At 40.0% G+C, this 14,788-nt stretch overlaps 1 long non-coding RNA gene across 1 annotated transcript in view; it reads left to right on the top strand.

Moving 5' to 3' along the window:
* The first annotated feature begins 734 nt into the window (after window positions 1-734).
* The window catches only part of LOC109966536 (uncharacterized), a 73,797-nt gene continuing 59,743 nt past the window's right edge, over window positions 735-14,788 (top strand). The window contains exon 1 of the long non-coding RNA XR_002275785.1: window positions 735-1,096. This is a non-coding gene — a long non-coding RNA (uncharacterized LOC109966536). The remainder of the gene's footprint in view (window positions 1,097-14,788) is intronic.

The raw sequence follows: 14,788 nt of genomic DNA, 5'->3' as shown, positions 1-14,788 counted from the left end.
CAAATCAGGTTACAGTACCTATTAGTGTCCACTTCACCACTACACCATTTCCTGTAATAAAATTATTTGCAGACAATACAGAAAATTTAAGTGTTACAGTACATACATCCTTCTGAACTGTTTTTATTGTTTTGTTTTGTTTTTTTAGTTTTTGAACTTGGACCTTGAGTCTATAATAAAGTGTCATTCATACAGCTTGTTGATGCTAAAAGCAGAGAGATGTATTTCTAGTAGCCCTGATGACTGGAAGCTCAGTCTTGCCTTAGCTGCGTCATTGTTTGTGCAGTACAGCTTTTGGCCACAGGTGTCAGCAGTAAACTCACAACAGTGTTTTGAAAACTGTTCAGATAATAAACAACTTGTGGCTTATTATTTTGGATTTTATATGTGTTGAGGTGAGTTTAATAAGCTAATTGGGGCAGGTTTGTTTTTTTGTTACATTAGACAAACCTTACATTAGACGTTAATTAGCTTCAGGTGTGGCTGAGAGACACCTGTTTTGTGGTGGATTTATATTTTCAACCTGCATGAGATAAACTTTATGAACAACAAACTGCCCTCATTGCAGCATAAATATTGCTCTCTAAGCTACTAATACATTTCCATCATAGTCACCAAGACATTATATTGTTGCCATTTTGATTGTCTGAGTGTTTAAGAAATGGAGTATTCTGGGAGGAGGGACTTAACGAGGGGTCCTTGAACGCACCAGCGTTGATTGCAAACACCTGGTGACTAAAACGCTGTTCAGAGAGCAACTAAATACACAATATGCTACAACACTACTAACTCTCAAAACAACTAACGACAACAACAGCAACAAACCAACCTGCTCTGCAAAGAAAAATTCAGCGGAGGTGACAGTGGCGCGGTGGGTCGAGCATCAACCGGAAATTTGGAGGTTCGAATCCCGGTGCCTACCGTCCACGTGTGAAAGTGCACTTGGGCAAGACACTGAACTCCCCCCGTCGCCCGTGATGGGCCCTAGGCTCCAAACATAGTTTCGTTGTACGTGATAAATAGTTAGTTTCTCCAGTGGTTGGCGCCGGAAATACTGTTTAACAAATGTTTACCAACGAAAAAGAAGACAAACGTGGTGAGTCAAAGGTTACCCTTATTTTCTGGTTTTATTTGTATCTTATATTTTATTTGTCTGTTTTAGAGACAAAGAATTCAGTATTGGTAAGCACAATGTACAACACCAGTCTGTAAGAACTAGCAAACAGTTTCATTTACCTTAAGTAGCAGACAATAATAAAGACTGAATTAAATTCAAATTATTGGTCATGAGACTTAACCAAATGCCTGCTCTAGCAAGGAAACATTTCATACACCATTGTGTTGTCGTGAGTGGCAAAAACAAGTAAAAGTTGCCATTCAGGGGTTAACCCAGGATATACTGTATGTAAACTGACTGGAAACCCTGACCTCCTCATGTATAAGCCTTTGTGTGAGCTTGGACAAGCTTAAAGTTTAATTGCTGTGAATGCTCGATTTTGAGATTGGTTTTGTAGTTAATGTTATATTCTGTTGACTTGTTTGTGGAAATGCTTGCTTTTAAAATGTTTCTTTAATCAGGACATGGCTGTAGTTTTATTGCAGGAAGCAAATGTTGCCATCAGAAGATTTATATTTGTATACACTTGAGCTGGACCTCGGTGATACAGGTTGCTGCTTGAGTAAAACTAGACACTGAAAGTCTTAAAAAGTTTAGGAAGGAGTTATGATGACCTGGTTTTAATGTAATGGAATAGTTCTCCTGTGTAATGTGAAGCTTTTCAGCTTCCTGTGATGAAGGAAAGATTGTCATTGTAATTCATTTAAGGAGGACTGACAAAGTTGAGACTTTTTTTTATATATTAACCATTTTAGTTTGTTATATTTACTTTTCAGACTCTATGTACAATATTATGATAAACTTATCTTTTCAAACTGTTCATGTTTGATGTAATTCAGTTCCTTTCCAATTCGTTCTGTTCCTTTCCACACATTTTCCTTCAGTTTTCATTTTTTAAGATTTTCTTTGCTGTCCGTATTTCTTCTGTAACAGACCCCCTGGTGCCCAGTTGTGCACATGGGAGTACATTAACACACACAGCCCACTGGCTGCTGTTACTGTTGTCATCCTGACAAGCAGTAGGAACAGGATTATGGGTAGAAGAAAGTGTGAAATCTTCTTTGGAAGATTTTAAAAAATAGGCGTCTGAGGTCGGTGCAATCCTAAAGATGAGCAGTCTGAAGAAGTCTAGCAGTAGGGTGTAGTCGGTCCTGGGGATAGCCTAATTTTCCATCTTGAGAGTGTGACATATTAGAGGACAGAGAAGAAGCTGCAGGCTGTGCATGTCGCTGCCTTGCCCACCATCTCTTTAGCAAAGTTGGTTTTGTTACTGCTACATTACTAAAGGCTGTTTTTATTCTTGAGATCTCTTGGTTCTAGGGTCTCGCCCAATGCCTTGGCGAATTTAAAGCTGTGTATGTTTACAAATGCAGCTGCGATGTCAAAAGGTTTTCATGCAGGATTCTGAGGATAAACATCTGGCATCTCTCCTGTGGCATTATCACAGTTCATCACTAGGGGGCATTAGTGTACTGTTTTTGTTGCACTCCAGCCTGAGGCTGTTGTTCAAAGCCCACTTGTCAGTTTCCACCATTTCCACTTGCCTGCATGAAGCTAAATCACTATGAGTACATAGTGCAGAGAAGCAGTTGCACATGCGAGGGAAGACCCGTCTTTGGGGAAAATAAAGAGCAGATATCACAGCACATTTTTTGTTTTTGGTTTTCTGGCAGTAGTGTTTCACAACAGCAAGACATGTTGAGAATGGTCACACAATGCCAGTCTGTCTCATTGAAAGGCTTTATAAAAGTTGTATTGATGTGGTGTGACTTTGTTGAGGCCTTGGCACAAGATGCTTTGCAGAACCATATGAACTTTTTTTGTTGTATGGCTCCCTTCTTCTGTGCCTTTCCAGCTTTTTTTCTTTCTTATGCTGCTTTTTTATAATTCACTTGTTGTATTTACTGATATTTCTCTGTAGAAGTCTAGCCAAGCTGTCATGACACTGCTGTCTGTTGTCGTTGCCTTTCCCAGGCATGCTGCTTGTTTCTTTACACCTGCAACAAACTGCTATTGGCTTTCCTCACCTGCAGTAAATCAATATCATGCAAGAAGGAAGCTTAGACTCTATAAAATGCCGAGAGCTATTATAAGATTTATGACTAGAAATGTTTCTCATTACTAAGAGCTTGCTGCTAATCTTATCTCTGTCACTTTGAGGGTTTTTAATTGCAGTTTTTGTGCCTTCCATAATCTACCTGTTTTTCTCAGGTGCCTCACTGATTGTGGTTTTGACCCAGGCAGATCTTTATTGAAAACTCATTTGGAAAACTATTTGCATCCTTTTTGGCTTTGATCACTAAGCCCCATAAGTTCATATTAAATTGTAAATATTCATTCAAAATGACGTCAGATGTCATGACTTTGAAACAACAGGCTTCGTGTGTGTGTGTGTGTGTTTAGGATGCTCTGTTGTTGAAGGAGAGTGAATTTGACTTGTTGGTTACTCTGATAACGTGGCTCCTTCACTGCTTTCACTTTTTGTTGGATTGGCTCATTAAGGTTCCTATAAATGTGTTATGAGCTCAGTGTTAAGTGAAGTGAAAGCATTGTTTGCTGTAGGAGCCCAGGAAGAGTAGCTGATGCAATGACATCAGCTAATGGGGAACCTATTAATAAAATCTACTGCAACAACCTCTTTGCTATCAGCCACAGATGTATATTAACCTTGTTTCTACTTTGTATTCCTTTTTCTTTTAAAGACACATTATTGCTATGTGATAAAATGAAGTCCTTTTAAAATCTAGGTTGGAATAATAAATGCTTTATAAGTGACTTAACCTCATACATGTATGAAAATAAGTAAGACTAAGGATAATTGACTTTATTAGGCTGCCTGCCACATATCTGGTGACAACAGTTTGAGGCTTGAGGTTAGTGTGGGCCTTAACTTCCCTTTTGAAGGACATTGACTGAATAGAAAAACATACAAGGTTTTGATGTATTCAGCTCTTAATTAAAAACCATGCTTCTTTTGACATTCTATTTTCAAAGTATATTTTAAAGTGGCGTTATTACCGGATTGCAGCAGGGTTAAGTATAGCTAGAACACCTTTACGGTAATCTTTTCCATTTGTAATGTTAAGGTTTTAAGTAATTACGTTTTTCGCTGTTGGCCAACAGCATCCTCAGTCCTTATTGTCAAAGATGATGTGGTAAAAGGCTTCAAGTAGAAGCTTGCTGCTTTTAGAACTCGGTGTCTTCTGGCTGGGAGCAGAAATGGGGTGTAATGCTTTGTATCCCTGTACATCTGGAAGCATTGCTTCTGCTGTCTCCCTGGAAACCATTACTGTGCTCCTATTTGCATTTGGTCTGTCACAGATTCAGGTGGAAACAGAAGCATCTTCGTGTGCCAGTGTAAAGGGAAGGCGATGTAGAAATGGTGCGAGGGGGCGTTTGCAAATGGCTCTGAAGTCTGCAGGCTTAGAAGTGTTGATAACCACGGATTAGTTTTGCTTTCCCCCCCAAGCAGTGTTCACTGTGTGGTCTCTTTCTCAATCTTTTTTTTTCTGTGCATACACTATGCAGAATTGCATGTGTATACAAAGAGCTTGTGGGTGAGGCCTTTGTGAGAATGTTTCTGTGTAGCATTTATGTTCAGTGTTTTGATGAATTGCTTATTTATATCTAAACACATTGGGCTGTCCTTATACATTAGAATGGTCAACACACATTGGACTTTGTCAGCAAGCCAATCTTACCTTAAGTCATTTAAATAGGCTCAGTTTTGCTGAGCATAAATGGCTTTGCAACTTTGTCATTTGTTTGACGCGAAGAAGGAAAATCAGCCTTATCTTTGACACTTGTTTAAACAGACCATGGATGCATATAATTTGTAATCTCCCATCATCCACTCCTCGTGTATTTGTGTGAACAGCTTTGGTTGCAAGGATCAGTTGATTGACATTGTGCAAGCAAACACAATTGCTCTCAAAGACTTTTAGTTTTCAGAGGAGCTGCTTTCTGTCCTGCTATTCCTGTGCATGCTAGAAATTATCAAGCTTGCTGCTGCTGTGTTCTTGGCCAGTATTTACACTAGCACTGGGAGTATTGATGCTAATATAGAGAATATACTGTGTAGTTTGGTTATAATGGTCAAAATGTCTGAGTTACCACGTCGAATTTCAAATGCTTGATTAAACAAATGTGTACGAATAACAAAGCCATTTGTTATTGGTTATCACTTGATATTGAGCCAACACATACAAACTACTTTCATACAACTCGGCTTCCCCAGTAAGTGTCATGATTGATTGTGCCCGTATATTCTGCTTGGATGCTTTTTGTGTCCACTGAGTGATCAGCTGTCCCTCTCCAAATGCCCCAAATCCCACTGCTCCTTTCAAGTACTTCCAGTAAGGAGAAGATACCCTTGTAATCATGCACATCATAAACAACTTTATTTTCATTAAGCCTCTTCACGCTCTATGGTAAATTTAATTTAGACGATGCTGTGATTAATGCTCTCAGCTGACTAAACTTAAGAGGTGCAGTGGGATATCGTGAGCTGCCTCTAGCACGGTGAAGGAATTCACAGCACCGGAGTCAGGTTTGAGCAGAAACGTGTGGCATGTAATTGGAAGATGGAATTGTTGATCTGTGCTGTGATAAACTGATTAAAAGACCCTTTTGTTGACAACAACAAGCAGGGGTTGCCTGTTGTGTTACAAGGATGTTTTTCTCAGAGGTTTTAGATTTAGAGAGTTTTTCATCTGATGTTTGACTAGACATCGAGATGTTTATAGACTATGGCTGGAAAGCAAAATATAAATGTTATGAGAATTGCAATATTTTACTAGATTTTTATCATATTAATCCCGTGGTTAACCACCAGCTACGAGTGTGTTTTGAAAGTGACGTGTATACAGCTAACGGAGGCTAATGTAGTATGTGTTCATTTCATGTATCAGTCGACAGCTGATACATGAAATGATTGGGAGAGTGCAGCGTGTTCCCATTATCTTGTCCCTTGCATTGTAATTATCACTCCTGCTCTTTCTGCACCACTGCTCTCAACTCTCCTCGCCATTGTAATTGTGATTGACTGGTGCAGCGGCCAAAACAGCGCAGTCTGAAAAGGCATCTCATAACTGCCCTGCCATTTGATCTTGTCCTCCTCCTCCTTCACACTGGCTGCTCCTACATCTCGCCAGCCTTCTCATTTTTTCAGGTTGAAGGGAAGTGGCAGCTGAACGATAAGAAAAGCTGCTTGTAGACAAGTGCAGTTTCAGTTATTCAGTGTTTTTCGCATTCGGTGTGATTGAATGGAATTACAGTTTATGTTCAGCCCATGCACGGTTTGATAACACGTGCATTCAGGAGTGCCGCAGGTCTCGGAACGTGACATGATGAATACAGATGGCTCAAGTTGAAGTGTGGGAGAGGAATCATTTATAAATCCAAATGTGTTGTGAACATGCTTTTAGTCATGTAGACACTGTGCTTGGTTTCCTTCGAGTAAGAATTTTGGCCTTCAGTTTCCTTGGTGCTTTGAGATGCCAGACAGAAGCTTGGTATGTGACAGGTCTGAATGATGCACCTTGTCAGAGAGGGAAGTTCATCAGCAGCCACTGAGAGTGCCATCGATTGAGCTGCCCCGAGTCCTGCCAGGTAATGGACTGGATTTATCCTCCTCTGGATGATGCTTGTGCTAAGACGTGCACCCACACAAACACAAAATACAGTACTGCTTCTTGCACATCTGTGTGTATTGTAGGCAGTCGTGTACCTACACATTCCAGCCACATCCGTCGCATACTTGGAACATTTTTGTCGACACAAACCACACTTGGCAACCTGTCTGAAACTTGTGTGACATTGAGCAGACATTTGGACAGTTGGGATCAAAGGCAGTGATATACTGTTAGCAGCTGCATGGATAGGGAAAAAAACAAGACAAGGAGATAGTACTTTGATAGATATCAGAACATTTGTCAGGCATCTGTCTGTGCTTATTTTATGGCTGAGCGATGACTATCACTAGAGCCATATTTTGAAGAGGTTGAATTTTTTTTTTTTTTTTTTTTAAGTTGTTGGAAGACATCTTTGATGTTGAAGAACTGCAGCAGCTCTTTTTTTTATTTTAGTTTTTTGTGGCCAGGCTTTATCAAATAATTTAACAAAATGTCATCAATAAATCGTCTCGAGGGCCTTTTAAACATTTCAAGTCTCTATGATGACAAGGGTAAACAGATTGGAAGATATAAAACACTCAATTAAGGAGGCATTCTACTTAAGTCTCAATTTTAAAGAGGAAGTACATCACAGATGTGTCCCATCAAAGACTAGCACAGTTCAAGAAAGAACTAATTGGACTAATATTTTTGCCAGGAGGTTTGCCTGTAATATTGATAATCTATGGACTAAAATATGATTCAGGAAATGTGTACTGGTGAAACATCTTCTCCTGTGACTCAAGGCAATGTTTGTATACATAGTTGTGCACAGATTTGTCAGAATTTGCACATCCATTGTTGTACCGTGTTTTGCTTCCATAACGTTGCAGAGCCACACTTGAATAACTGCTGTCGACTGTGGCGATTTGATGGGTGGAGCAGTGTCTGTAGATATTATGAAATGCTACTTTTGAACGACATCCATGTCGAATGAATTCCTGCTTTTGCAAATGTCCTAGCATGCTTGTGTTACTACAACACTAGTGTTTCTCGTGTAGGATGTCAGGTGGGTTAATTTGACAATTAAAATTTCAATGAATATTAATTTTGACTTGGCAATGCTCTTCAGATGATGTGATGTTTTTAGAATACAGATGGCTGTTGTCAAAATTGTAGTTATTGGTTCAGAACCTTAATGGCCCTTTCTAATGAGTCTGTGTGGCTGAAGCATCTGTCTAGATATCTAATGTAGCTCACCATGTGGAGAATGTCATCCACCATCTGGCCTTTAGCCACGGTCAAGTCTCTACTGGCAGGGTTAACATTATAATTAGTCTACAATCAAAGTGTCCTGAGAGGTTCAGCTCACATTGTGTTGACCGTGACTTATCAAAAGTGGCTTTTTTTTATTTTTTAAACGGTGGGAAGTGACTTATCAAAAGTGGCTTTTTTTTAAACAGTGGGAGTTCCTTTTTTTGGGTACTTTAAACCATGTGAGGAAAATGTGGCTAAGGACCATGAAGATTTGTGCTGTTTTTGGAGTAGAGTTGAAGAATGCATTGCGTAGCTTTTAAAGGAATGACTTGGGCGCACTAAGGTGTCTGCATGTAAAAGCTGCAGGGTCGTCATTGACATTTGACTGAAGTTGTCATGGCATTCTCTAATTCTAAAGTAAAATGATCAGCTCTGTAATGGATGGTTTTTGGTCGGAAATTCACTCTTCCATTTCTTGCTTGGATTGGGACCGTGAAAATGGCAATTACTACAGTTTGAGTCTTTCCTGGTACATTATAGTCAGCACACAGACTTGAAATTGTCATAGTCAAGGGCTCTTTAGGTGCCTTTTCACTCTGTGGAAATCAGGAAAAACTATGAGCAAATATGGCAACTCGGCATAAAAGCTAATGAAGCACCCACGTACCCGCTGTTGCAAGGTAATGAGTGTACTTAGCTCTAAGGGAAAGGACATCTCCAAAGGATTTTTAGTGTGTGCCCACTTCCCCGAGTGCTTAATCATGGTGCTTGATTATGAGCAGCCATTAGAAGCCTGTGAGTCAGCCCCACTTATACACTGCAAGGAATTATGGTGTGCTTGATTGAATTCAACATTCTTTGCCCCTGGCTTATGCAAGTTTGCCAGAAGATAGCAAGAAAAGCCTACAAAGCCCTTCTCTGTTGGTGTATCACTTGAAGCAAACAGCCAGGCTTCGCTGAGAGTGTGCTTTTTATTAGATACAAAGCACCTCATGAAACTGGCTCACAACTCCCCAGTCTGACTCACTCATGTTTAGCCTGCTGCAGATTCTCCACAAGTAGGAGCTGTTCAGTCATTGTCCGGTTTTACATATACCAACCTGTGCCATCTTCAGGAAAAGGATGGCAACAAGATGAAATTAGCTGGTGAACGGCAATGTTACTAGAAGCTACAGAGCAGGAACGTAATGACTGCTACAGTCTTAATGCTGTAACTATATGTGGAAAGTGACTAACAACATTGTTATTAGTGCTGTGTATTGTAGCCACCTGTAAAGGAAAAACAAAAAATACTAATTGAAGCTCAGCGACATTAAGTACTTGAATAAAAATTAGGGATGCACTGATAAAACTTAATTCCCAAAGATTATTTCCCATACCCCTGTTAAGACTAATCCTAACTGCTGATTTGATAATGTGTTTACCCCAAATTTAAAATCAATACACATCAGTGTGTAAAACTCATTGTAATGGTTTTTCGGTAAGGCAACATTAGATGAGGGATTGCTGTGGCACTAAAAACTGAGTTGGTGACCTACTTTTAAATTGATCAGTGCTAATACTGGTCAGGTGCCTCTGAGCGGTCCATCAAATAAAAATACAATCCAGCCTGTGACTGTGTGACACCTTATAATCAGGCAAACTGCAACCGTTTGAGCAACACCCAAGTGTTTGGTAAAATATTCAACCCACATCCTTTGGCCTCTGCATCCTTCCACTCTGTCCCCCCCTTTCTTAATTTGGACAAATAAACTCTGGGCAGGACCCTCCTCTTTCCATCTTTCTGCCAAGGAATGGTACGAATCTTCATTTGCCTTTTTTTTTTTTTTAATTTATCATCCCAGTTTTTCCTCCCATCTTGTGATCTCTCTGTCCCTTTCTCCTTTGTGTCTCTCATTGTGTCACTGGGCACACCTGCTTCATCCAGCTGTCAATTACAGCACAGAATTACAGACTGGCACGCAATTAGGGCCCGCCTCATGCACTGGCCCATGCTGGTAATGAGTTTCCCCAGTCATTGATCAAAGTCACCATCACACACTAACCCAGCATTTCCCAATTAATCTCCCCCACCACCCTTTTTTGTCTATCCAGACAGTATCTATGCTGAGCTGCCTGAGACAGTTTATATGCTAAAGCAGCAGAGTTTTGTATTTTCAAACAGTGAGAGAGAATCCAATTTCAGTGTTGAAGTGTGAATGCTATTTTTAAGTGGACTGAATTTAAATCTGCTCCTGAAAAAAATGTTTGCCACAATTTGGAGCATGGGGAAGAGGCACTGAAGTACAGTGGGTACGGAAAGTATTCACACCCCCTTAAATTTTTCACTCTTTGTTATATTGCAGCCATATGCTAAAATCATTTGTTCATTTTTTTCCTCAATGTACACACAGCACCCCATATTGACAGAAAAACACAGAATTTTTGACATTTTTGCAGATTTATTAAAAAGAAAAACTGAAATATCACATGGTCATAAGTATTCAGACCCCCTTAAATTTTTCACTCTTTGTTATATTGCAGCCATATGCTAAAATCATTTAAGTTCATTTTTTTCCTCATTAATGTACACACAGCACCCCATATTGACAGAAAAACACAGAATTTTTGACATTTTTGCAGATTTATTAAAAAAGAAAAACTGAAATATCACATGGTCATAAGTATTCAGACCCTTTGCTCAGTATTTAGTAGAAGCACCCTTTTGAGCTAATACAGCCATGAGTCTTTTTGGGAATGATGCAACAAGTTTTTCACACCTGCATTTGGGGATCCTCTGCCATTCCTCCTTGCAGATCCTCTCCAGTTCTGTCAGGTTGGATGGTAAACGTTGGTGGACAGCCATTTTCAGGTCTCTCCAGAGATGCTCAATTGGGTTTAAGTCAGGGCTCTGGCTGGGCCCTTCAAGAACAGTCACGGAGTTGTTGTGAAGCCACTCCTTCGTTATTTTAGCTGTGTGCTTAGGGTCATTGTCTTGTTTGAAGGTGAACCTTCGGCCCAGTCTGAGGTCCTGAGCACTCTGGAGAAGGTTTTCGTCCAGGATATCCCTGTACTTGGCCGCATTCATCCTTCCCTTGATTGCAACCAGTCGTCCTGTCCCTGCAGCTGAAAAACACCCCCATAGCATGATGCTGCCACCACCATGCTTCACTGTTGGGACTGTATTGGACAGGTGATGAGCAGTGCCTGGTTTTCTCCACACATACCACTTAGAATTCAGGCCAAAAAGTTCTATCTTGGTCTCATCAGACCAGAGAATCTTATTTCTCACCATCTTGGAGTCCTTCAGGTGTTTTTTTAGCAAACTCCATGCGGGCTTTCATGTGTCTTGCACTGAGGAGAGGCTTCCGTCAGGCCACTCTGCCATACAGCCCCGACTGGTGGAGGGCTGCAGTGATGGTTGACTTTCTACAACTTTCTCCCATCTCCTGACTGCATCTCTGGAGCTCAGCCACAGTCATCTTTGGGTTCTTCTGTACCTCTCTCACCAAGGCTCTTCTCCCCCGATAGCTCAGTTTGGCTGGACGGCCAGTTCTAGGAAGGGTTCTGGTCGTCCCAAACGTCTTCCATTTAAGGATTATGGAGGCCACCGTGCTCTTAGGCACCTTAAGTGCAGCAGAAATTTTTTTGTAACCTTGGCCAGATCTGTGCTTTGCCACAATTCTGTCTCTGAGCTCTTCAGGCAGTTCCTTTGACCTCATGATTCTCATTTGCTCTGACATGCACTGTGAGCTGTAGGGTCTTATATAGACAGGTGTGTGGCTTTCCTAATCACGTCCCATCAGTATAATCAAACACAGCTGGACTGAAATGAAGGTGTAGAACCATCTCATGGATGATCAGAAGAAATGGACAGCACCTAAGTTAAATATATGAGTGTCATAGCAAAGGGTCTGAATACTTATGACCATGTGATATTTCAGTTTTTCTTTTTTAATAAATCTGCAAAAATGTCAAAAATTCTGTGTTTTTCTGTCAATATGGGGTGCTGTGTGTACATTGATGAGGAAAAAAATGAACTTAAATGATTTTAGCATGTGGCTGCAATATAACAAAGAGTGAAAAATTTAAGGGGGTCTGAATACTTTACGTACCCACTGTAAGTTGCACATCTGCAGCACTAAAGTGGAAGCACATAGAATGCAGTTGCAGAGGATGTATTGAGAAAATGTCCACACAGTTTACTCCAGTGTATTTTTCCTTATCCAACAAACTCCTCAAACTTGTTGGGCTGTTGATGCAGAACATTTAATAAAGCTCTGATCTGAGGAGGGGCTGCATGTATGTCCATTTCTCATTATGCAAGTGTCAAGACTTGAGTAGTGGGATTCCTGGCAAATAATAGAGGAATGACATTGCTTGTTTGTTTTTCCTTAGATGTGAAATGTGCTGAAGCAGGATGGGAATAGCTGGCGGGAGGGGTGGAGTGAAGACGTGAGTAAAAGAACAAGCTGAGCATGGTCGCACAGCGTTCAGAGCCGCTAGGCACAGGTTTCTGTGACTGACAGCCTGCTGTAGATGGGCACATCCCAGTCACACTTTCCTGTCTCAGTGAAATTGCCTCAGTGGTACTGAGACAGTCTGTAGTCCTATTCTTCTTTGCCATTTATATTGTGCCCTGTCTTTTTCTCTGCTATAGCAAAGTTATTCTAATTAATCTTAGCATATCTGTGAGGCAGGTATAGAAAACGTCAAATGTTAAAATTTGAAACGAGGACTCCGATCCAGCTCAGATAGCTTATGGTGAAGTCAAGGCAATGAATTAATTGTGGTTCATGTCTCAGTAGTGAGAAGAACTAGTTTGAGTAACGGGAAGAGGAAGCTGTGATAATGGAAATCTAAATGATTAAAGTGTATGCATGGGGTAGGTGTTGGGGTGGTGTGCAAAACTGTAGCTAAAGCAGCTCTGCTTTAAAGGTTGTGTCATGAAATTCTTTCCAATTCTTCTTCAGTCATTGATTCCTGCAGTAAAAATGTTAGCCTCAGTGCTTTTTTTTTTCAAGCTGCTATTTCAAATGTAGTTGACACATGGACGTGACAAATGAATATGGACAGATAAACTCACTAGGAGGAAATAAATGTGCCAGTATAGAAGCAAAACAAAAAAAGTACAAGGAAATGGTGTCACATAGGAGGAAAAAGAGAGCATACTTTAAAAATATACTGGAGCAGACTATATTTGTTGTAATTCAACACCTTATTGATATTTGTGCCATGGAGACATTGTTTGTGCAATGTATGTTTTGCTTGTGCAAGCTTTGTGAGTGATGTTGATGACAACGCAGGTAGAAGAAGTACTGGGATCCTTTAAGCAGCAATACAACATTATAAAACTGCTCTCTTACCAGTAAGTCTTACTTTCAAAGTACATTTGCATCCACACAAATTATTCATTGTGGTAAATTTAACAATGTATATAATTAGGATTTTAATTTGATACATTATTGTGTACATCACATTTAATGTTGCTGCTGGGGAAGTAGTTAAAGGGGGAGTTAGCTTACATGCTTCTAATGTGAATATTGCTGGTAGCTGGTGAATTTTCTGCCAGAGATCAGTAATCTTATGATTACTGTATTTTTAATTTGATTGTGGAATGTATTTAGTAGCTAAAGTTATAAAGTAATTTTAGGTAAGTCAAAATATGATGTACTCAAAGTACAGATACCTCAAGTACAATACTTGAGTAATATACTTGGTTACTTTCCACCACTGCATGAGAGCAATGCATGCAGACCCACCTGAAGGCAGTCACGTATTTACATGTGTTGAACAGTAAACCAATGTCATACAGCTGATTACTTGCATATGAATAGCCCTAGAAAACCCTTTTTATGTTAATTGAAAGCTTATGTAGTGTAGAGGACATTAAGCACTTGGAGAAAAAGAAATGGGATGTGTATAGGTGTTGCTCTTTGCAAGTTGAGTCAAAATAATTTCTGTCCTTTTATCAGGTCTGTGATCCATGATGCAGTGCATTTTCCAGATTATGGTTTGTCATCACACCATGTGATTTTTGAACAGTTTGGCTTAGGCATCAAAGCTCCATCGCTGTCTGGATGGTGGCAGGTGATGTGATTCAGTACACATGCTTGTTAAAAAGATTATTTCTGAGGGTGTTTATTTGCCTTTGAAGTGTAGTTCATCACTCATATTCCCAGTATGACACAAAAGATATGGCCTATTAAATTCAGTGGGGCTCATCCACTGTCTGCTTGCTTCCTGCGTACCACACACGTGTACACATGCATAATGTACAGATTATATAGACACACATACAGCACCTCAGTGGAGGCATAGACTGAGTAGATATTTCCCTAATATAAAAGCTCATTGCAAAAAAAAAACAAAAAAAAAAACAGTAAAACCAGCCAGCGCTCTGTGAAACTATTTTACAATGTCAGCACAAATGTGACAGTCTCTCTTCACTCTGCAATGAAATTTATGGCCATTGATGACTGATTGCATTTCTCCCCCTCACGGTACTCTGGGCCTTTTGAAAGTAACCCAACAGCACATTAATTTCTCCTAAGTTGTCATTTCAAGTGCGGTGACATTCTGGAAAAGAACTCGGATGAAGAGAGTCTAATTTTAGTAGCATCATCAATGGTGACAATAAAAATGTCTGCAAATCACAATTCAGACATGTTTAAAAGAAAGCAAAGCTTCTGTAAAGTGTGAGCTTGTGTAGGCTTTTATTTCTGTGTAGACTGTATACAGCATGTGTAACGTCTACACCAGGCTGTTTTTCTAGTAACTGAATCAACCATGCCATTTCATTTATGCTGTTATTCTTGTAGGA

This window comes from Monopterus albus, unplaced genomic scaffold (genome assembly GCF_001952655.1).
Source record: "Monopterus albus unplaced genomic scaffold, M_albus_1.0 scaffold113.1, whole genome shotgun sequence".
NCBI lineage: Eukaryota > Metazoa > Chordata > Actinopteri > Synbranchiformes > Synbranchidae > Monopterus > Monopterus albus.
This window is presented reverse-complemented; position numbering and strand designations above follow the sequence as displayed.